The sequence below is a fragment of the Mastomys coucha genome, unplaced genomic scaffold (genome assembly GCF_008632895.1).
Source record: "Mastomys coucha isolate ucsf_1 unplaced genomic scaffold, UCSF_Mcou_1 pScaffold18, whole genome shotgun sequence".
Lineage (NCBI taxonomy): Eukaryota > Metazoa > Chordata > Mammalia > Rodentia > Muridae > Mastomys > Mastomys coucha.
In genome coordinates this window covers 25,462,699-25,487,241 of record NW_022196900.1, presented here as the reverse complement: position 1 = coordinate 25,487,241, position 24,543 = coordinate 25,462,699, and positions in this window count along the sequence as shown.

Genomic DNA, 24,543 nt, shown 5'->3' with positions numbered 1-24,543 from the left:
AGAGAGAGAGAGAGAGAGAGAGAGAGAGAGAGAGAGAGAGAGATTGAAGGAGGAAGAGAGAGAGGCAGAGACAGAGACAGAAAGAGACACACAGAAAAACAGAGAGATAGAGTAGACACAGTAAAATGACAGAGAAAGTAAAGATATTATTGTAAAGAATTGTCATGAGATTGCAGTGGCTGACAAATGCCAAGTTCTGAAACTCTGTAGGGTAAATTCAGCAAGCTGGAGATCCAAGTGAGTAAGGAACTATTTCTAGCTCAAAGATCAGCACTTTCAAGAACTTATCTAAAGATAAGGAAAAGACACTGTCCCAATAGAAAGACTGTCAAGTATCTGTGATTCTGGGACAGACTTAGATTCTGTTCTAAATAGGTACCTCACTGAAGTCTGGATGAGGCTTACCTGCACTGGAGACGGGACAGCCTTCTTTACTCACTTTAAATGTTAATCTCATTCTAAAACACCTTCATAGAATACATAATGTTTCACCTTTAGTAAATATATGAGCATGTCATGGTCATGTCAATTAGCATGTACAACTAGCCACTATAAGGAAATGAAATGATAGGTCCAGAGGAGAGGAAACAGGATTAAAAGGTGCTAGAAACTATTCAGTTCTGGCTTCAAACTGATCATTGAAAAGGTAAAAAGACGAACTGCAGAATAAGGTGCAGTTCAGCCTTTCAAGTAGAGGGTACAGTACATGAGGCAAATCCAGGAGGTCTTAACATCTGCCTTCCATTCGACTGTCCTTTCTCCTTCACATTTCTTCCTCTTTAAGAAAAAAACATTTTTTTTTCAGTGCAAGTATTTGGGGACTGACTTTGTTTTGTCAAAATTTCAATGAATATTGTAAAGCTTTTCAATTTCACATTTTATCTCCCCAGTAGGAAAAGTGGAGAAACAAGCTAGTCGTCTATTTCTGATAACTCTATGAAAAAAATGAGGTCCCCAAACATAAGCAAGGCACAACGTATTTGTACTATACCTAGTATGTGCTTCAAGGCATCAGCATCATGGTGTCATTAGAAAGACTTTGTCTTCTCTAGCTCTTTAGAATAGGAGCATAATGATTTCCTTTAACATTTTCCTCCAGTAGCTGTTCCCTGTTCCAGTTGAATATCTCCAGAGAAGTAAACTGATGTTCATTATTTTAGCCTTAAACCTATACGATACCAACTCTTACAGCCAACCTAGGAGGCAATTCTTATCACCTATTTTTAATAGAGGAAAAAAGTAATCTTCAGAAAGATGAGATTATCCCCTAAATTCTCAACATATTAGGTACAGAATTACTTTTTCACCCCATATATTCATTTGTCTCAAGTCTGCCTCCACTGGAGCTCCCAGGAACACAAAATTTGCAACATGGGGTTCAGTTTATAATCCTATAGTTCAAGGGTAAGACTTGAGTTCTGAATATGAAAATATGTTGGAAGGGAGACATCAAACAAACTCAGAAAGATTTTGTGATGATGAAGTCTATTTTTGTGAATTGCATCTATGGTGATTTACAAAGAGTGAGTAATAGGTGTGATTGATGTAATGCTAGCCTGTTTCCCATGACTACCAAAAGCCCATGTTGAAGTCTTTTGTGGGCCATGGTTTACAATAGCAAATGTGGAGCAGAAGTCTGTAGGACCTCCCAGTACTATGTATGCCTATGCACTCAACTCTCAGAGATTGTGGTATAGTTGTGAAGATGAATACAATTCAGATCTGTAGAAGGTTTCTTGAGGACTTGCACCCTGGCTTATTTCAAAAACTCAGGGTACAAATAACTCTTTTCTCCTAAAACTGCTCCTACCCATAGAAACACCAACAGTATCTTTATTTTCACTCTCTCAAATCCCACCCAAACACAAGCAAAACAAACAAAGGCATTTCTGTGTTCAGTCAATGGAGATCTCTGCCACTCCTGTCATTCAATGGGCAGGTGATGCTAATCAGAATGAGTGACAGGCCTGTGTGCTCCTTTCTGCACATTTCATTCATTCCCTGCCAGGGAGAGAATCTCAGTCGATGGAGAAAGGAGTATTGCCTCCACTTACAGCTAATTGTCCAGGAGCAGAAAGGAACATGGTTCTGGTTCCTACCAGCATCTGAAATCATAGCAGATGCTTTCAACTGTTCCTGCCTTTGTAATTCTACCTTACAAATAAGAATTTCAAACCTGGAAAGTAACAGTAATAAATGACTCTCACAAAGAGACATAAAGAGCACAAAACAAACAGTCCAGGAGTATGTGCTTGGGACTATTTAGGATTATTTTTCTATTAGATTAGTACACAGTGAAAACATATTGGTGTCTAAATGCCTTTTAATTGGGGGGAGGAATGTGTTGTCTTGAAATAATTGGAAAAACAGCAGTATTTCTTTAGGAGCATAGAGCTGGGCCAGACTGACAACCCTTCTCAGGGAACTGCTAATATTCTCACAGATTGGGTTCCTAGCTAGAAAATAGTCTTAAATCTCAAATGTGATAAAGACTTATTATAAGTCTATTTATTGTGTTTAAATAATGCTGTATAAGATCTTTGAATATAGTTTATAATAAATGTTATAAACTAAAAATCTAGAAAAAACTTAAAATCAATATTGTTGATGTATACACATACACATACATATATATATACATATGCATATGAGACATAATATATAAGTGAGATAGAGAAATGTCAACTTCCTTAGGTCTGTGAACTCAGAGATGAGACAATGATGGGACCTGGGACAACTTAAACAGCTGAGTAAAGAATCATAATTGTTTCTCTCTAATAGGTTTAGGCCACAGTTATTTCTCTCCCATCTACCACATGATTAAACTGCTCCTACTCCAGAAAATGTGATTGAGAATTAAGTACCCAGAGCATCAAATGAAGAGAATGTTCACTCCAGAGCCTAGCACTACCCCTTGCTTTATGGAGTTTTGCTCTGCAAAGAGAGTAAAAAAACAATCAGCTTATGATGAGTTTTCAGTAAGAATCAGCACATTGGAACACAAAGGCTTTTGACAGGGAAAAGTAAAGCATAAAGTGAAAATGTTTATATCTACCTCAAAATGAAAGTATATCCTGAATTAATGAACTTGGACTGGACAGTGCCCAAAGTGATTCAGAATGTCTATTTGACATCAAAAGCTCTCATACTTTGGAGGTGCTACACTCTTTCTCTGTAACATCCACTGGACAAAGCTGATAAGCTTTAGTTTGACACCTTCATGAAAACAAAGTAGCTACTTCTTGGATACTCCTAGTTGGTAGAGCTATCTTCCTCAGAAGCTTTGTCTCTGAATTACATTTCTTGGTCTTTCCTGGACTATTGTTGAACTCTACAAGCAAATGAAACTTAGAAGCTGAATTTTATTAAAGATCAATAAATAATCATGTGCTGCCTGTGTACTCCCAAACCATCATTCAGCCTTTCTGCTTCTAAATCTTCTCCAGTTTTTGGACCTAAGATGGTCAATGTGATGGGTCAGTTTGATTAAGATACACATAAGTCAAGATGTTACCCTGTGTGTGTGGTTTTAGATGTGATGAACATTTAATTCAGTAGATTTTAAGATGAAAGCTTATCCTATGCAGCAGGGGTGGGACTTGTTAAAGTATTTCAAGGTTTGATAGCACAGACTACTGTATTCTTTCTCTTTAGATTCCCAAATACTGCATATAATACAGTAATTCACAAAAGTGAAAAACAGCATGTTGAAATGAAATAGTTACTTGATATACTTCAATAAAACTGATTCCTTATCTGATACTAATGACTAAATCCAAAGCCTTAGTGTTGAGAAGTACATAGTCTGTTCTTGAGCTTCAATCCAAGCCACTTATATTAGGATTTTACAAAACCCTTTATCAGTTATAAAGAAACCACAGTATCATTGGATATTCAGTAATTAAAGATACTTCTAGACATTTGGTAAGATAAATATGAGTGGAGATTGAAATACAAGATGATTCTATAGCCTTATTTTTTAACCTATCATTCAAATTGCAGACAAGCTCGTGTTAGGAACGGCATCAGCCAAAAAGATGGAGAGTGATTGCTTCATCTCCCTAGTGACAGAAGGCAAAAAGAGCCACCTTCTCATGTGTATGGAGTGTTAACATGTGCAACTATTTCCACAATGATATTCGTGGGATTATAACTTCGATCCTATTATTTGAGAGTGATTCATTTTTACAAATAGCAAAAGAATACCTGCAAGTATTCACAGATCGACTCAAGACCTCTAAACTCACAAGTAATAGAACACACAGACTGTATTTTCCCTGTCACTTTTCCCCATGGATTTCTCTCAGTAAATGGGAAGAAGAGCTACAGGTGAGATAATTTCATGGCTATGATATTCACTCATGGGAATCTGAACCACTTTCACCAGGAAATGCAAAGAAAAATCTTGGCCAATTTCAGGACTCCATTGCCTAAAGCTGTTGTTGTATCTTCCTGCCTGAAGAACACCAAAACATCCATGGTAGTATACATTGGGAAACAAAAGACGTGAGAAAATGTCTCAGACTGGTTAGTTTTCATTTCCTGTAGGCTTTTCCAACACATTCTTGGCACCAGATGAGAGCAATGTGCTAATTGGTAAAATGTCTCTGTGAGATGCTAACCATTTAGAGACCAAGGGCTAGTGGCATACCCATGATGCCCTAAGGGCTTGTCTGGACAGCCTGAGGTTTTCCCTGTAGCTACTGTGGTAGGCTTTTGGTCATATCAAGTATGTTTGCTTTTGAAGGAAGGTCAAAACAGTGGCATCATGGTATTATCTGTATTTCTGCTGCTGAATGTGATCCTTACATGACAATGAAACAGCTTTGCTTCATGTTTACTTTATTTCTTAAAAGAACATGCAAGCTTAATCTTGTCTTGTCATAGCTTGCATAATTACCTTTCCCATCATGGTATAAAACCAGAAGTCACACTGTGCCCTATTTTAAAGGCACTTGCCCAGACCCTGTACTTGAAAAACACATTCAGTAAGGGAGTTAACATTTGAAAGAGATTCTCATGTTATGATGTAACTGCAAAAGCTATGATTTACTGAGCAACTACTATAAGCCAGGTATTTTATAGATGTGAGACATAATTGCCACAATAGCCTCCAAAGGCCTGCAAGAATTGACTCTCAGTGAAGGAAAACAACTTACAAAATCTCACAAAAAAATATCCAGCTCAGGCAGACTTTTCTACCAGATATTTTTGTTACTGCACTGAAGTGTTTCTTTAGAGTGTATATAAAATATGTGAAGGATCTACAAGAAAGAAATCTCTCTGACCTTTTCCATTTAAATTACTTTGTGACAAAAAGTACTTTTTACACTGGGGCTGGAAAAATATTTAGACTTTAGGACTAAGAAACTGCATTCTATTTTGCCAGGTGTTTAATTAAGAATAAAGAAATAAAACATGTGCCATTTATTCCATCTGATCCCAAAGGCTCTACCTAAGACAATCTCTTCTACCACTAGATCAGTTAGATATGTTTTTAAAAGAAATGTGTTTATTCCCCAAATACCTATTAACAGCATATACTATGAAGCCTACAACTTTAAGAAGTAAGACCCAGGAGCAGATAGTTACAGAAGAGCTTTTGGAGAGAGCAAACAGGGAGGTCCACTTTAAATTGACAATGTCAAGAGAATGTTATGGATCATAGAATTTGCATATACATGCAAAAGAGAACATTCAAGAATCCTAGAATACACTTTTAAATGATATCAGAATCTAGAGCAAACCAGGTATGGTGAACTTAGGGCTTCCTTTTTAATTCATTTTCTCTCCCACTTTAAGGGTTTCTCATTTTAGACAAGTATAGGATTTTCTCTCAAATGCATAAGGATATGGTTTGGAAAGAGTGTTGATAATTCTAATTTATTACTTATTTTTAATTGTTTAGGTGTTTTACCTGCATGTATGTCTGTCTGTGTACCATGTGTGTGCATGGTGTCCAAAGAGAAGAGGTCAGAAGAGGACATTGGAATTACTAGAACTGGAGTTAAAGACAGTTGTAAGACCCCATGGGGGTTCTGGATTGAATCTGGATCCTCTGGGAGAACAACTGATACTCTTAAATACTGAGCCACTCTCCAGCCCCAATAATTTTAAATCAGATTTATGTTGTTGCTTGATAAAAGAAAAAAAGTCTACCCAGTAAGTGATATTTTATAAACAAAACTCTAATTGGAAAATCCTTATATACAACTGAGTTCAAAAGAAAATGAGTGAAAATTTGAAGTATCAAAGGGTACTGGAGATACTGAACTGTAGCGAATGAGTGGATGCTGGAGCTACACATGTGGGGCAGATAAAATGTTGCTGAGATCTTGACCATAGGAGGCTGGAGCAATATGCTTCACAAGGTGAAGGGGAAGATCTAGACATGATCATGAGTGAGAGCTTATATTTAGACATCTGGGTTAATCCAAGCTTCTATGCTGCCCACACTTTTATTTAAGGTATTACGAACTTTAATTTGGCCTCCTAAAGAAAGGTGTTGTTCTGAGCAATCATTGCCTGTGGGGAGCCTGAAGCCTGGGAAATTGCATCGCAGTTTAAATTGTAGTATGCCATCACCATCTTATGTAAGTGGCCCTACATATTCTTGATCACTTTCTGGTGATAGAGGTTCATCTCAATTGTGCTTGGCTCTTGAAAAACACATGAGAGATTTCATAATGACTTAGACGTGGCCAAATGTTCATTAGAAAGGTTTGTCTCAAGTTACATTTTCTCTAATGATTATATCACAAACTCCACTTCCATACTCACTGACCAATCTGGATAATATAGAAAAAATAATTGAGTCTTTATCAATCTTATAGGGCAAAAATAGCATACCTATAAAATGATGTACAGATTCAATTCCTCCTCTAAGTCAAAAAGCTTTCCTTATGACCATCAACTCTTTTGCTATCACCTGTAAATCATTACTTTACATTTATTTATCAATCTATTTATTTTTTAATGCAGCTGCCTTCTCTTTCTTTATTCTTTATATTAATTTACTTATTCACTCTACATCCTGGTTGCAGCCCCCCCCCACCGCCTCCCAGTCCCATCCTCACAAACCCCTCCACCCATTACTCCCTCTGCTTTTCCTCAGAGAAAGAGAAGCTCCCCTAGGGTACCTGCCAGCCCTAGAACATCAAGTTGCAGTAAGACAAAGCACATCCTTTCCCACTAAGGCCTGACTAACAAAGGCAGTCCAGCTAGGGGGTGGAGATCCAATGCCAGATAACAGAATCAGAGCCAACCTCCTACTCCAATTGTTAGGGAACCCATATGAAGACAAAGATGCAAATCTGCTACAAATGTGTAGCTAGCCTATGTCCAACTCCTGCATGTTCTTTAGTTGGTAGTTCAATCTCTGTGAGCCCCCATGGGTCCAGGTTAGTTGATTCTGTAGGTCTTTTTTTTTATTAGATATTTTCTTTATTTACATTTCAAATTTTATCCCCTTTCCTCATTTCACCTCTGAAAACACCCATCTCCTCTCCCCTCCCCCTGGCCTTGACATTTCCCTAAACTGGGGCACAGAGCCTGCAGATCTTCTTGTAGTGTCCTTGACCCCTACAGCTTGTTCAATCTTATCCCTATTCTTCCACAAGATTCCCTGAGCTACTGCTGATGTTTTGCACTGGGTCTCTGCCTCTTTTTCCTCAGTTTCCATCTGTTGCTGGATGAAGCCTCTCAGGAGACACTTATGCTAGGCTCCCGTGTATAAACATAGCAGAGTATCATTGATAGTGTCAGGGGTTGGCTCTCTCTCATGAGATGGGTCTCAAATTGGACCACTCATTTGTTGGCAATTCCCTCAATCTCTTCTCCATCTTTATCCCTGAACATTATAGGCAGGACAAATTGTGGATCCAAGGTTTTGTGGGCAGGTTCCTGTCCCTCCCCTGGAAGTTCTGCCTAGCTATAGAAGGTGGCCACTTCAATCTCTATATACCCAGCTGCTATGAGTCTCAACTGCATTCTTTTTCCAAAAAAGTCTTGTTGGCAGTTAATTATCCATAGCATTTATACAACACACTTATTTCCTATGTCAGACTTCACTATCAATGTTTAATTTGTTACTTGTTGAGTCTTCATTGTCAGTCCTACAGAGTAGGCGTTATTTTCATTCCTACTAATAGAGGGAACAAGACAAAGGGTTAAGAAAGGTTGAGCCATCAATAGAGCCAGAATAAAGGTCCTGAGAACATAAACCTTCTGTTTGATATATCTACTGAGTGTCACTCCTGGTGAGTTATTTTCTTGTGTGCTTTGTAATTAAATTCTGTGAGTTCATCTCAGAGATTTTTATCTGAATGAATCCAGAGAGACTTGAGGTGAAAGTATGTGCCCCCAGAGAAGATTTCATTTGCCTACACTAGACATGCTGGAGATACAATGGCAATTTGTAACAGCTTTATTGCGATATAATTTATATGCCATAAAGTTTACTTGCTTAAACTGCAGAATTCAATGACTTGTAGAATACTTGTAGAGTTACACAATGACTCAATAATCTGATTTCATGATATGTTTATCCTGTTCAAAGGAAGCCTCATAGCCAGTAGAATACATTACCCATTCCTTTTTAGGCATTTATAGAGTTTATGCCTTTGCATGTTTCCCTACTATAAATGTTTCACAAAACAGTATCATTCAATGTGTAGTTTTATGACTGAGTTCTTTAAATTAGCAAAATAGTTTGTGTTACTTGTACAGTTTTGGCATTAGTGGTAAATATGATATTTAGAAATCCTCAAACCACATGATACTCAAGTTTACATCAAGTCTCTTGCCTTGTAGACAAGCTATCACTTAGCTGTATCTCTAAGATGGCTGGGATACCAAGGGGGAAAACTGAGACTAGATAGCCTAGAGACCTAGGGTAAGATCAAATACTACTATTCTACTAAAAGAATGTTGCATTATAATGAAGAAAAGAAAAAATAAAATTCCTAATGACATTCTGCTGTATGGACAGAACAGTACCATGGTCAGCCATCATTAATGAATCTTCCTCCTGCAGGGGATGAGAACAAATTCAGAGACTCCCAGACACAAAATATGCAGAGAGTAAGGGACAGTGGAATATTCAGCCCTAAATGGGATGCCTCCCTCAAATTTCTCTCCTCAGGGCTCAGGGAACCTGCAGAAGAGGAGGCAAAGTGTTTAAGAGCCAAAAGGATAGAAGCCACCAAGCAAACAGTGTCTTCTCATGTAAACAATGTGCTCTTAGGGGTAGGTGGCATGTCCAGCAGTAGTTGGCCAATAGAAATGTGCTCAATGGCACATTGGAGGTTCCTTATTTCATAATGTTCTGTTAGGGCTTTGTTTCTTACCTTATTTTAGTTTGTTCATACAGTTTTTTTTTTTATCTTATACCTTTTTAATATCATTCATGTCCTTTGCAGATATACTATGGCTTCCAGTTTACTGTGTTTATGGAATTCCTGCATATGTGACAAGTGTGTCTCTGAGTGCCTGTTTCAAGTGTCATTTCTTGGGCTCTTCTTCTTGTTTATTTATTTGGTCATACTTCAATGCAATCATTTTTGTAGTTTGTCTTATTATATTGTAGCTTATTATTATCTCTTAAAAGCCTGTTGTTACTATCCTAATGAAAGTCATAGTATCCAGATAAGAGAGGTTTGGAGAAAACATGGGGAGGAAGAGAGGGAGAGGAAACTGTAATCAGGATGTATCATGTGATACATATAATATATATAACATATACATATTATTATGTATAGTACATACATAATAATGTATCACATTCCTTCAATAAAGGAAAAAGACAAAGAAGAAAAATTTAGAAAAGAATAAGAATGAGGAGGGTAGAAAAAACAGTTCTTGAGTCTAAGAAATAAACAAGCAAGCAAACAAACAACAAAGACAAAAGCAACAGAGTATGTGACATCTCATTGCTGTGGTCATCCTCCTATTAAGTAGAGGTCTCCTTCACAGTAATCTGGTTCTGTAGGGAAATTGGGGACCAAGTACTTGATAACAGGTAAGGTGCATTCTGTCAACTCCCCCACTAAGAAAAATATTTTTGTATATTTCTTCCTTATTTTTGGTTAACAGAATCTCACACTCTGTAGACTTATTGGTATTTTCCTCACAACTGTAGTGCCATGGTCAGCATGCCATGCCCATTGTAATAATGGATCACATTTCCATTATGTAATTAGGAGAACAGCATGGTAGTCATTAGGATAACACGTATCTAGGAATTGGTGGAAGTTCATTTATTTATCATTTCTTTTCTTGATGCCTATCATCCAGCTTCTTCCATGATGGTTCAAGAACTGTGATATGTATTACTGAGAAAACAAAGACTCAAGGAATATTGTTTCATTAAAGGATATTTAAGATTATGCTTTGTGAAATTACAATGAGGCCTATATAAGAGGATTTGGAGGGAGGGAAGAGAAAGTAGAACTGATGTAATTATAGGATAATGTCAAATTTTTTAAAAAAAATGTTACATATAGAACAATTTAAATATTTAGAACTGTAGGATTCAACTAACCCATTTCCAAAACAGAGACATAAGATGAAATGTCATGTCATACCCAAACTCATGGCATAACATATTCATTTCTTCTTTGATTCATATTACTCCAGGACACTGCCCAACATAAAGAGAGATCCAGTAAGCTTTCTTTCTACCCAGGTTCTCTTACCAATATCAGCTCAGATTCAGAGTGTAAAAGACTACTAGATCAGGGTAGACTGAGATACAACACACCTGAAAGCTTCCTGTAGAAGTGGATTGAATATAGTCACAACATTGCCTGGTTTGTTAATATTTTTCTGCACTCTCCCTATTCACTTTTTCTGGAAGCATCCATTGTAAAACCTGTGATAGATTTCTTCTTACAGATTCTCTGCTTTGAGGAAACTGGGTGGCCCCAAGCCACAGCAATAGCAAATGGTGGAGAAATACACCAGAGAAGAAGGTAGTATTAGGAGAAGTTTGTGGTTTCATTTGTATGACAATGTTCTCAAAAACACTCAATGTCAACCTCAAAAACACTCAGTGTCAATCTAATCTTCTGAAATATAATAAACTGAGCCATACCACATTGCCTAATAAAGCTTTCCTAGAGAAATGTATCTGTAACCAGGAGTTACAAAGACTTTGCAAGCTCTTTCGGTTCCTACTGAACATCACATTACTTCTCGTGAAATGGATCTTCCATTTGTTGCCTAGGATAGCTTTAAGCATAAGATCCTCCTGTCTCAGCTTCCCTAGTAGCAATAGTAGAGCATATGCCATTACATACATCTGTATGTAAATTCTGAACTGTGGTGTCTTTATATGGAATATTGAGTTAGGTGACTGGTGCTCATTGTCTGTCTTTTTTTAATGATGTAGACAAACATGTGATGGTTTTGCTATGAAGCTCACTGTTCACTATATGGCTTTACTAAAAACCAAGGGTAAATAAAATGCAGCCAAATGAGCCTCAGATTACCAGAATTGTTTTGATCAATGGTAGGGTGTTCTTGGAATAAAATTTCCACTTCTGGAAAACCGAGAAACAGAAATGTTTTTAGTCCCCGGTACAAAATAGACTTCATCAGTGTCTCTGTGAACCCAGTAGGTAAAGAATGAGAGCTGATATGCCTAGAAGTCTCTTACCAAAGCACAGCCCCCTCCCAAGGAAGAAAAGCCACAGAACACAGGAATGCCTCATGAAATCTGTAGCGACCCAGCTCGCCATTCCTAACTGCTAACTAGGCAATTCCCAGGAGCATGGGAAGCAAATCTGGGAGGATAAAATCATGAAATGAATCAACCATGCAATTGATTTTCTGTTCCCTTAGTTTTTTTTTTCTTTCTGTTTTGGTTTCGAGGGGGGGAAGGAGAGTTTTATGATTTTTATTTTTATCATCATCGGGACATTAGTATTCAGAGGAAGAAAAATGTCTCTTGAATGAGACATTTGTAGGGAAAATTACAAGGGAGAAGATTGTGACTTTGACCGAGTCATGCCCTCTGAGGATTCTGGTGGATCAGAATGGCTTCTCATGTTTTTTCTGTTCCCCTAATGGAAGTAAAATAACAACATAAAATAGAGGGGATGGAACAGCCAGCAGGAGGATAAATACCAAGGAAGGGATGTAAACATAGCCCCCAATTTCCCCAGCGAGTAAGAGAATGAGGAATGTGTTATTTATCTCTCTCTGCAATCTGCAAGACAGAGTATGGAGCTACCCCTTTGGGAATATCTCCTATAAATAATCAACGAATTGCAGGGCTGGAGTTTGAGGTGAAATGAAAGGAATCTGGGACAAACTCTCTTCAAACATACCTCTCCCTGGAAGCCCCTCTTGTTCTTTCCCAGCCTTAGAAGAATGGGTTCCTCAGAATGACTTTTAAAGGTAATATTCTCTACCCCTTTTGCATTGTATAGGGATAGAAGAATGGCTGACAACTGCTGCCAATGACTCAAGACTGCCTCACAATCATAGGTGAGTTTGAATGCAAGTTTGTAAGCCACCCAAATTGGACCCATTACATTACAAACTTCACTTTCCTCATCTGGAAAATGGGATGAAAGTCATCATAATTCATACCTTTGGAAAGGTATGGTTTCCAGGAAGAAATTAATAGAGAGTTCACATAATGACTCATAAATATATATGAATGTGCCTACATTCACATATACTCCATGAAGCCTAGGGAGTATATAGTCTTTTGTGGTTATTTGCATTTGAGTATCCATTACTAAGCAGAAAATTCATGTCTTTTACATTTAAATCCATTCCTCTTTTCTTTCTAGTGCATGTGCTGTTTGGATGTTGATTATGTATTTGAGGTGTACCTGACTTGCTTGTAAATTTTCTTCAAAATTTAGATCTTTGCTCATTCAATTCAAAATTAATCCAGTTAAGCATGAAGCTGGTTCATCCAGACACAATGAAAATTGATAGGTTTCCTTTGTTCTGGCTAATTTTCTCTCAACATAATATAGTCTAGAGTCATCTGAGACAAGGGAACACTATCTGAAAAAAAAATGCCTTCCTAAGATTTATCTATAACCCAAAATATAGAGCATTTTCTTTTCTTACAGAGGACCTGGGTTTGATTCCCAGCACCCCTATTGTGGTTCACAAGTACTCTAACTCCAGTTCCAGGAGATCCTAAGTCATTTTCTGATCATTGTAGGCATTAGTCACATGGTACACACACATACATAGATACAGACAAAATACTCACACATATAAAATAAAAATAAATAAATCTTCTTTAAAAAGTGTTTCCATAAATTATTTTATCTACTCCAGGATTTGCTTTTGTCTTGTCTCCCTTGTAGTACACTGAAGTCTGCTTTTGAATCCTCTGTTGTTATTTAGAACCAAATATGTAGTCTTGCATGTAGATGGGGCAGAGTTGGATTCAAATGCTTCTAGTGATGAGTTGTCTCCTCTGCTAGGCTGTATATATTGCTCTACAGGACAGAAATAATTTACACTTCTATCCTCAGGGCCTAGCTTCCTAGCTGCCTGATATTATGTGTGTGTTATTAAAAAATTTTGGAACATTAAGAGAAGAATGAAGGATGAATGGTGCAGTAGAAGACTTACTTGCAAACACTGGGTGCAGAAAGAGTGATATTAATTAATCACAAGGTAGATCCCTCTGTCGCAGCCCCAAATGCCCTGTGCCTGCCCTATTCTCTTGGAACTTCCATTGCTTTTATTTCTTTGTTTATTTGTTTCTTTTGTGTGTATGTATATTTCAAAATTATAGGATTTTATGATTCTCCTATTTTTTAGTAGAAGTATTTGTCATTCTAGCTAGTAAGAATTCATACAATAGTATGAAGAATTCAATACAATAGTGTTTTCTATTCTAGAAAGAAAGGATCACTGAGGAACTTATTGGTTTCTTAGTATATGAGTGTGCATTGAGTAGTTATGTGCACAGCTTTAGTGGAGGCAGAGATGACTAGAGAATCCAAACCTACTTCAATAGCAATAAGAAGGAATGAAAAAGGAGAGGAACACAGGGCTTGCAGTTCTAGTACCGTTGAGGGGTAGGCAGGAGAACTGTGAACTCCAGGCCAACAGAGGCAGCATGATGAAACCTTGTTTCAAAACAAAATCAACCTGAATAAAACAAAACAGAAAGGATATAAATCATAAGAGGAGGAAAGAGAAAATAGTTTAAGGAGGAAGAGGAAAATAGTTTAAGGAGGAGAAAAACAGAGTGAAGAGGAGAAAAATGAAGAAAAGCAAACTAACTCATTGAGTATGATACTCTTTGTTTTAAGCACCCTATTCATTTTATAGATGCTAGAGCCAAGAAGCCAACATATTAACTGTAGGGTTATTAAGAGGCCCTCCATGATCCTAAATCTTGTGGGCCCCCTCTCCAACCCTAACACCTGCCCAACAATTGGTAGAAACATACAGGTCATTATACAGGCCATTGTGGTGATACGGCAAGTGATCTGGCCAGGTTCCATATTCTTTGCTTTTGAAGACTGGGATTTATTCCTCTGTGGTTTTCCTCTCAGTGAACTGACATGTACACCCTACCTTCACACTTATCCAAGCAGAAAGGCCTCCTGCAGCAAACCACAGGAAGAAAAACTATTTTGCTCAAAAGGTACAACAAGCTTGCAGAGGCATGGGGTGAAAACAGGGCTGGGCGGTAGCAGGATGGGATCCAACTGAAGCCTGAAGCCTTTTGGCTTCTATCCTCCATTCTCCCTTCTCTTCTCTTTTGTGGCTTTTAAGTTTTATTCACTATTTCAGTGGGATTTGGGGGTTGAGTTTGAAGTTTCTGTAATAGAGGTGCCAGAGGCAAACTTTGATTCTTTGGTTTCCAAAGAAAACAATTATCCTAATCTGCCTTGCCCTGCTCCTTCTCCCTGACCGTGGAATTTCACTGGGCTCAGAGGAGCCACTAGGGGAGGAGCCCCATGTGATACTGCAGACATGTTGTAGAATGCAAGTACAGTTTGCTCAAAGTTCCCACTCTCACCTAGTGGATAATGAGCATCTATCATACAACCAGAACTCAGTGAACTTCTCCTAGGAGTTTATGCTACTTGAATTCATGAGATACATTTCCTTATCCAAAAATCCATGAGAACCCACATGGTATTATGACCATAGTCCTTATTTTTCCCAATGAGAGTAACAAAACTCAAAGCTGCAGCTTTTACGTGGAACCAGTATTTGAACTGTTCTCTCACTTCATAGACTGGTTCCTTTAAATGTCATTCATTCTCTCAAAGAATAACCACTACTCTATCTTATTTAAAGTATCAAAGCAAGAGGAAGGAGAGCAAAAATGATTTGTCCCTTAATACACAGCCTGCACAATGAGATAGGATTTGAATTCAAGCCTTTCTGGTATCAATGTCTCAGCTCCCCAAACACCTGACAGATGGTGCTATAACAAGGGTCAGGGTGAGTCTGGGAGGTTTTCACTTCAAAAGACTTTGGTGAGTGGAGACTGTGTGCCAAGAGCAGTCTTCCTTTGTTGTCAAGCTACACAATCACCACAAATGCCTGAACAAGGGAAGACTATCAATTGCATTTCACATACATATTATCTAGATGAAGCCCTGTTAATCTGCAGGTAGGATAGGCATATAACCCACAACCTGTCTTTATTCCTATAAGCCAAGGAAGGGAAAACATCACCAGGTAAACTCAACTGCACTCCTACATTCTGTGCACCACTATTCACAGAAGGCAAGATTAGGGCACAGAGACTCTATCAATATAAGGCAGGCAATCACAGGGAATAGATTAGATCATAGGGAATAGATCTCAGACTCTACCTAATGATATATATATATATATATACATATATATATATATATATACATATATATATCCTTGATATATATAGAAGATATATATATATATATATATATATATATATATATATATATATCCTATCTTCTTTTCTTCTTTCTTTCCATGGGAAATCTGAGGGGTCTGCTTAGTTGTTATTGTTATTCTTCCTATATGGTTGCAATCCCCTTCAGCATCTTCAGGCCTTCCCCTAACTCTTTCACTGGGGTCTCTTGGCTCACTCCAATGGTTGGCTGTGAGTATCTGCATCTGTCTTAGTCAGGTGCAGGCAGAGCCTCTCAGGGGACAGTTATACCAGGCTCCTGTCTGCAAGCACATATTAGCATCAGCAATAGTGTCAGAGTTTTGGTTTCTGTAGATGGGATGGATTCCAAGGTGGGACAGTCTCTGGATGGCCATTCCTTCAGTCTCTGCTCCATTTTTTTTGTTCCTGTGTTTCCTTTAGACAGGAACAATTCTGGGTTAAAGATTTTGAAATGGGTGGATGACCCCATCCCTCAACTGGGGGGCCATGTCTATCTACTGGAGATGGTCTCTTTAGGTTCTATCTCCCTGCTGCTGGACATTTCGGGTAATGTCATCCCCATTGAGTCCTAAGATCCTCTCACATCCTTGTTGCCTGGGACTTTCTAGTGGTTCCCTTATTCCCCAATCCCACTGCTACTTATTTCTATTCATTCTCCTGCCCCTCTGGACTCCTCTCCTGTTTCTTCCAATACCTGATCGTGCCCCCACCCCTTTCCCTCTCCTTCCCTCTCCAACTCTGGTCCCTGCCTGCCCCTGTCTTCTGTGAATATTCTGTTCCCCTAAGTGGGATTGAAGCTTCCACACTTTGGCCTTTCTTCTCGTTAAGCTCTGTATGGTCTATGAGTTGTATCATGGGTATTCTGAGTTTTGTACTTATCAGTGAGTACACACCATGTATGTCCTTTTGGGTCTGGGTTACCTCACTCATGAAGGAATTTTCTAGTTCCATCCATTTGCCTGCAAAATTCATGAAGTCTTTATTCTTAATAGCTGAATAGTATTCCGTTGTGTAAATGTATTACAATTTCTGTATCCATTCTTCTGTTGTGAGACATCTGGATTCTTTCAAGCTTCTGGCTATTATAAATAATGCTGCTATGTTGGGACATCTTTCAGATATATGGCCAGTAGTGGATATACCCCTTTTCTAAGTATGTATTTGGTAACCTGAGTCCACTATCCTCATATACTTTGTATAAACACTCATCTCAGAACAATGCATCAGGCAACCTGAGAACAACTTATGACCCCTACCTTCATCAAGTTTCACACATGCTCCACTCTACACTATGGAATACATTTCTTCTCTCAATATCAAACCTAATCAGATTACAGTCAAACACACTCTACTTATATCCAGGTATGAAAGTGGTATGGGTAGAAAGCTACCCTGAGATGGTCTGAGGTATATGTACCAAAAAGGCAAACTATTTTTTCAAAGTGAACTTTTATGAACTATTTACCATCGATTAGCTGTACAAAGTTTTTGACGCATGTGCTTTTAAAAGACGTTTTATGGAAAGGGACATGCAGAGTGAACAAAAGTCTAAGTAACCTGAGCCTGTCAATCAAAACATGAGCTTCTCATGTGAATTAAACTCTTCATTCCCTTGAAGTCTGTAAAAGGGAAACCTCAAAATAATGGAGGTACTTGGTACATTTTCTGCTCACCTGGCCTCCTCTGTCTCTTGGGAATGTATCTAGTCTTATCGTAGGAAAAATCTTCTCTGATACTGTTTTACAGGTTGATGTAAACCAATATTTTAATACTTTGAATAAGAAACCAACAACCTGGAAATGAGCAGCCTAGACCCCAACCACCAGTACCAAACATTTAAGAGCATTGTGGTAAATAAATGAAGTGATGAGCACAAACATAATTAACAATTTCTATGTGAATATTGTTACTTCATTCATTATATACAATAGAATAGTGTTTATCTTTAAAACAAAAAAAATTTTTAAAAGATCAGGAACAATGGACATTTTCAATTAGATGGGATTGAATATTGAGCTAGACATGTTAGTACTAGGAAAATAATATATTACATATTGAACCATGAGAGAGACCAGCGAAAATATGAGAATACTTTGCAAGAAAGAAAAACTTGTATTACTCTAAAACATAAGGTAGAGGAGTGTTTATTTATTAGAAAAGTTACTTGTAACTTTAGATAAGTGTTTTAAACAACTCATTTATAAATATGTTTGAAAATAGAGTGTTAGGTTCTGGAAAGATGATAGAGGACTTAAGAACACCGGCTGCTCTGCTAGGGGACCTACATTCAGTTTCCAGAACCTACACTGTGGTTCAAAACAATCTGTAACTCCAGTCCCAAGGAGTCTAATGCCCTTTTGTGGCCTCCACAGGCATGAGGTATCCATATACTGCACAAACATACCTGCAAGCAAAAGTATACATGTATATATAATAAAAAAGATTTAACTTTTACTTCCCTTTTTGTAGTTTAAAATCTACAGTTTACTTTTTGTATTCAGGTAATAATAAGATCTCACTTTAATAGGAAGATAGTATAAATTTTAATCTTTATACCTAACTATGAAACATTAGAATTCCTACCCATTTTCTTTGGAGGTACAAGGTTTAATTGTAGATGGGAAGAGGCCAGTAGAATGAAATGCACTCAGGTGGCTCCCAATGCTAATTGTCACTTGTAGCAGGAAATTGGTGACTTTTGGGTTGATATGAAGTGTACAATTATTTCACATCAACTGATGCTGGATGGCTCCAGTTTTACTAAGAGGATGCAAAATAGTTCAGTATCCAGGAAGCATTTAACAATAAGTGAGCATGCATTGATTTTGTTGTATCAGAGGTTCAAGAAGAATGTAGGAACTGAAAATGTCAGAGGAAGACCAAAGCTGTTGCATCTGATGAGGTCAGCATGCCTGTCTTTTAGTTGTTAATTCCTGTGGGATGTCTGGTAGAAGGGAATCAAGACACTGGATCCCCAGGCATTTTATGGAATGCTGTCAAAAGCAGGTGTGGAATTTTGTTCTCGTAAATAAATTCTCATAGCATTGGGTAATTTGGCCTGGGGTTTGCCACAATCCCACTGCGTGACTTCTTGCCAGTCCTTTTCTCCATGCCTAGTGCTTGTTTAGTCATCTGGGTATGGCACAGAGGCACATGACATCCTTTCTCAGGCTTTGTATACAGATGAACAGCACGCATGCTCTATGTTTCACCAATGTCTTAAATGCTCACTGAAAGGCCTGGAAAGTAGAGTCAGCACTTCTGATTTTATACTTAAGAAAATTGTGGTTAAGAGTCAAAACAACTTAGTCAACATCACATAGCTAGGAATGAGGAAACAAGCCTCTATATCTATATAACTGTGTCACAGAGATTTTCTTAGTCCTGATATACCATACAGCAGTTATGAGCTAGCTGTCTTCATATATGAACTATATACATTTTAACAGCGACTCTGTTTGCATTGTAGAAAAATGTTAAGACCAGAAGTCTTGCTTCTGGTATCATGATGTGATATTATGGGCAAAGCACACAGTTCTTTTCAGGTTTCCCATACAGAATAATATCCCCCATGGATACCCATACTGGCAGAATCTGTGAACAGTTTACTTTGAGTGGTAAGTGAGGAATTGTGAATGTTAACATGATTAAAATCCTTGAGGAGGAGAGATTGCCTGGGTTATGGGGTGTACATTGTCTAATCACAGAATAAATGTGGAAGGAAATGTGGGCCATATCAGAAGTAAGAGAGAAGAAGAAGCAGAGGTAGTGTGGAATAATTTGATAACATGGTCTAGAGTTTTAGCTCTAGATGCTGAGAGTGGCCCTCACTACTAGCAAGTAAAAGGATACTTGAGTACTCAATAACACTTGTACTACTCTATTTTTACTATAACCAAATACTGAGAGCAGGATAATTTTGTAAGGAAAATGAGCTCACAGTTCTCGAAATTCAAGGCATGGTAGTAGCACATGCTCAGCTCTGATGAAGATATTCCAATAGATATCACAGTGGGAGAACCACAAATGAAGTAAGAGAAATGAAGGAAATAGAGAGTAAGAGACTGGGATTCCACCAACCTCACACAGAACCTTAGGTAACCCAAGGCATTTCCACTAGTCTCTACTTCTTGAATGTCTACAACATGACCTCCACCCAGAGGACCAAACCACAAACACATGATCATTTGAAAGACAAACCACATCCAAATTATAGCCACATGGAACCAACTTGAGTTCTTCCCTAGAATCTTCCCAAGAATTGGAACAGTGTTTTAATAATTTCATTTTAATCTATTCAGATTCACACCAACTTCTCATTCATTTATTGTTTATAATAAACAGTTTTCATTGACTTAGGCAACTAAGCCACTAACTTGATATGAGTTATAGGAAGTAAGATGTTAAATATGAAGTAAAGTTATCAAGGAAGACAGTAGAAGGATGGATGCAAAGATATATCATAAATAGTGGAAATTCTGCTTCTAGAGAAATTCAAAAGCATCCTGAGATGATAAACTATAAGGCAAAATGAATCATGAAGCTATAAGTATGCTTATTTGGGCAAAGCCCAAAAGAAGACATCATGCCTTATTTTTGGAACTGACTTAAAATAAAAAGTTTAAAAATCAACTCAATATCCTTAGCCAAAGACAAATTAAATACGACAAGGAACCTCTAAATTGCTTATAATCTATCCTTGTCTCTTGGGTTGTGACACTGAAGTCTGAACTGAATTATGCTGGATGAGGTTGCCAGACATGGAAAAAGACAAATACTAATTTATTCAATGTTATTCATGGAGAAAGGGGGAATTTTTTTCTCTAGTATGAAATGGAAAGAACCAAACTGTATGTTGGATTTTTATCCTCAAACTACCTTAGCTGAATATTTGTTGCTTAGAATTCTAATGTCTAGTGATGTGTGATGGCTAGCCGATGTCTCCAGAGAGAAGACAGGGTTGCTGTTACAAATAGTGATGTGCAGTGGTTTTAGCTCAGATGCCAAGGACTCACAGATGCTAGGTCTGAACTAGTTAGTTCTCTCTATTTCTCATAATCTCCTCTGCTTTGAAACTCTATTCTCTATATCTCAGTCTGTGAACTCTAGGCATCTTCATGAGTCAGTTCCAACTTTTATGAAGCATCCCCTCTGAATGCATGCCATTCCCCATCTTTACATCCAGTCTGAAGTTCCTTTCTGGGATCTAAATTCATATGCTTAATTTCCTTGATGTTTTTGCTTAGAAGTTACATAATGCACATGGTCAGAATAAAGTGCTAACTCCTATCACACATGAAACATACTCTCTTCCCAACCTTTGCCTTCAACGGAGTTCATAGAAAAAAATCCAGTTTAAATGTCAAAGCCTGAATCCTAGAGTCATTTGTCAATGCACATTTTTATGATTAGCACTAATCAATCCATCCATGATTATTACATTTTTAGAATACAATATTCCATAAGCATAGCATGACTGCCATCCCTATTTACCTAGACAAATTTGTAAGACCTCCTAACTGGGTCCATCCTTCCTTCCACTGTGTATACAGAATCCAGAGATCGTTTGGACATATAAAATAACAACGTGATGGAGAGATAACTCAGTAGCTAATTGCACATACTTACTGCTTCTGTTGATAATTTGAAATTTTCCCAACATTCACATTGGGTAGCTCATAACTGCCTACAATGCCAGCTCCAGAGGGCCTAGTATTTTTGTCTTCCATGAATACCTGTACTAATATGAATGAACTAAACTCTCTTATATACAAATATGCACATGATTTTAAAAAGTAAAAGAAATATTAAAGCAACAACAGTCTGTTAATGAATAGTCCTATCAAGCAAAATTAAGTAATTCTTCTGTTTCTTCTACAGAACTAGCCTTTTAGTGTGAGCATTGAAATTTTTTCAATGACCAATCATAGTTATATTTTGGTGACCTTGATGATCACATATCTCTTATCAAATAGAGAAATCTGCTCAGTTGATTTGAGTACTCCAGCGCTGTAACATTTACATTGTTACATCATCTTAGTAGTGAGGAATCTTAACAAAGTGATAAAGTGGTATAACCAGAGTCAAACAGACACACAGGAAGCATCTATACCAGGACTAGAATCCAGATCTCCTGACTCTCAGGCTAGTGCTCATCCAATGCCACATCACTAGTTCCTAGCCAAAAAGTCTTCACCTTAATGTGTTACATCACCTCTTAGCTCTAAGAGGTCCACATGTCATTTCCTTTGCCAAATACTCAATTCTGTTCTAGTTTCCATTCAGACTAGACACTGTCTGGAAAACATGAAAGGTGGAACATTTTTACAGAGGACCAGAAACTCCAACTTGGTTAAGGAGAATGTGTCCAAAGAACTTAGGTTGTCTGAAAAATACACACAGGTACTCAAAAGTGTACATTTTCATGGAGAAAGTGTGTAGCATCCAGAGGTTGATTTGGGTACACTAAAAAATATCCACAAAGTATATGGAGGTCTGTGTTCTGTAAAGTCTAAAAATTAGCTCCAGAAAGCAGAAACCATATGGTCTTAAGAGATCTTTGGCAAGGATAGAGTACTAATGTTGTTTATTAATTATGTGATGAAGTTTCTGAACATGGGGAAAGTTGTTACTAAGATTCTAATGGGGTGCCCAGTAATGCCTATTGGGTGCTTTATTTTATAGGAGCCTCTTTTTACATTACCCCACAACTGTAGAATCCTACAGAATGGACTGGGTGTGGTTGGGATGAATTAAAGATGAATCAAAGAACTTAAAGTAGCATGAAAAATCATGATTCTGGAGTGTATGTCCATACCTCATCCACAAGGAGAGAATGGCACTTTCTTTGAGTTACTAATCCTGAAGCAGGCCCAAATGTCTGATCCTACTTGCTATTAGCAAGTCATTCAAACTGTATGAACCTCTGATTCTCCAAATTTATTGAACTGAACCAGAACTTACTAATGCATATCACATGAAATGTCATTTCTTTTTTTCAAATTAATTTATTTTTACACTCTATATTTTATCCCCCCCCCCATCTACCCTCCAATTGTTCCACATCCCATACCTCCTCCCTACTCCCTGTCTCCAAGTAGATGTCCCTACACTCCACCTCACCTGACCTCTAAACTCCCTGGGGCCTTCAATCTCTTGAAGATTAGGTGCATCATCTCTGAATGAACACAGACCCGGAAGTCCTCTACTGAATGTGTGTTGAGGGCCTCATATCAACTGGTACATGTTGTCTGTTTGATGGTCCAGTGTCTGAGAGATCTTGGGGTTCTCATTGAGACTGCTGATCATCCTTACAGTATCACCCTTCTCCACAGCTTCTTTCAGCCTTCCCTAATTCAACAATAGGGGTTAGCTGCTTCCGCCCATTGGTTGGGTCCAAATATCTGCATCTGACTCTTTCAGCTGCTTGTTGGATCTTTTGGGGGGTAATCATGATAAGTCCCTTTTTGTGAGTGTTCCATATCCTCAGTAATAGTGTCAGGTTTTGGGACCTCCCTTTGAGCTGGAGCCTACTTTGGACCTGCTGCTGGTCCTTCTTTTCCTTATGGCCCTCTCCATTTTTTATCCCTGTAATTCTTTCAGACAGGAACAATTATGGGTCAGAGTTGTGCCTGTAGGATGGCAACCCCATCCCTCACTTGACGTCCTGTCTTTCTGGTGGAGGTAGGCTCTATAAGTTTCCTCGATCTACTGTCTGGCATTTCAGGCAAATGGATAGAACTAGAAAATATCAACCTCAGTGAGGTAACTCAGACCCAAAAGGAAGTGCATGATATGTACTCTCTAGTAAGGGGATATTAGGGGAAAAAAGTAGAAAATACCCAAGAAACAGTCCACAGAACTCAAAAAGATCAACAAGCTGAAATGTGCAAGTGAGGATGCCTCAGCCCCACTTGGGAAGAGAGAAGAAAGCAGTCACAAGTGGGGAAGGAGGGAGGGACATGGGAAGGAAATTTGAGCGGGGGAATGTGGGGAGAGAGGAACCTGATCTGTTGTTGGGTGATGAAAAAGGACTGAAGCCCTGAGAACCAGCAGAAAGAATGGAAACAGGCAACCTCGGGAAATAAAGTTTGGGGGACCCTCCAGAATGCAACAGAGACCTGGGAGGTGAGAGACTCTCAAGACTCAAAGGGAGGGACCTTAGATGAAATGTCATTTCTTAAGAAGCTGACATCAGGGGTCATTTCTAAAATGAAATAGGAGATAACATACATCATGTATTATGGCTCAAGACACATATTAGCCATCAAGAAATCTGATGTGCCTGTTAGCAGTGGAATTCACTTTTCCATGGAATCATGAACATTTATTTGATAGATCAAAGTATTAAGAATCCTATGGGCAAAAAGAAATGTAGTACTTTTAAACACTTTGTTGAGATTCATGTTAAGTCTGAGAGAAAAACATTCCATTTTATTACTTGGAGTTTTAGATAATCCACTCCCATTCAGAATACACACTCACTCAGGATCAGCCTTTCTTAGTAGGGATCATTCATTCCCCAATGCCATACTTTGATTTCCTGGAATTATGCTACAGAAAAAAAAATGTCAAAAGAAAGCTAAATAAGAATTAAATTGCTGATCGAATTTGCAATCCTCTACTATACACATGCTGTCAGAACCATCAGACACCTCCATGTG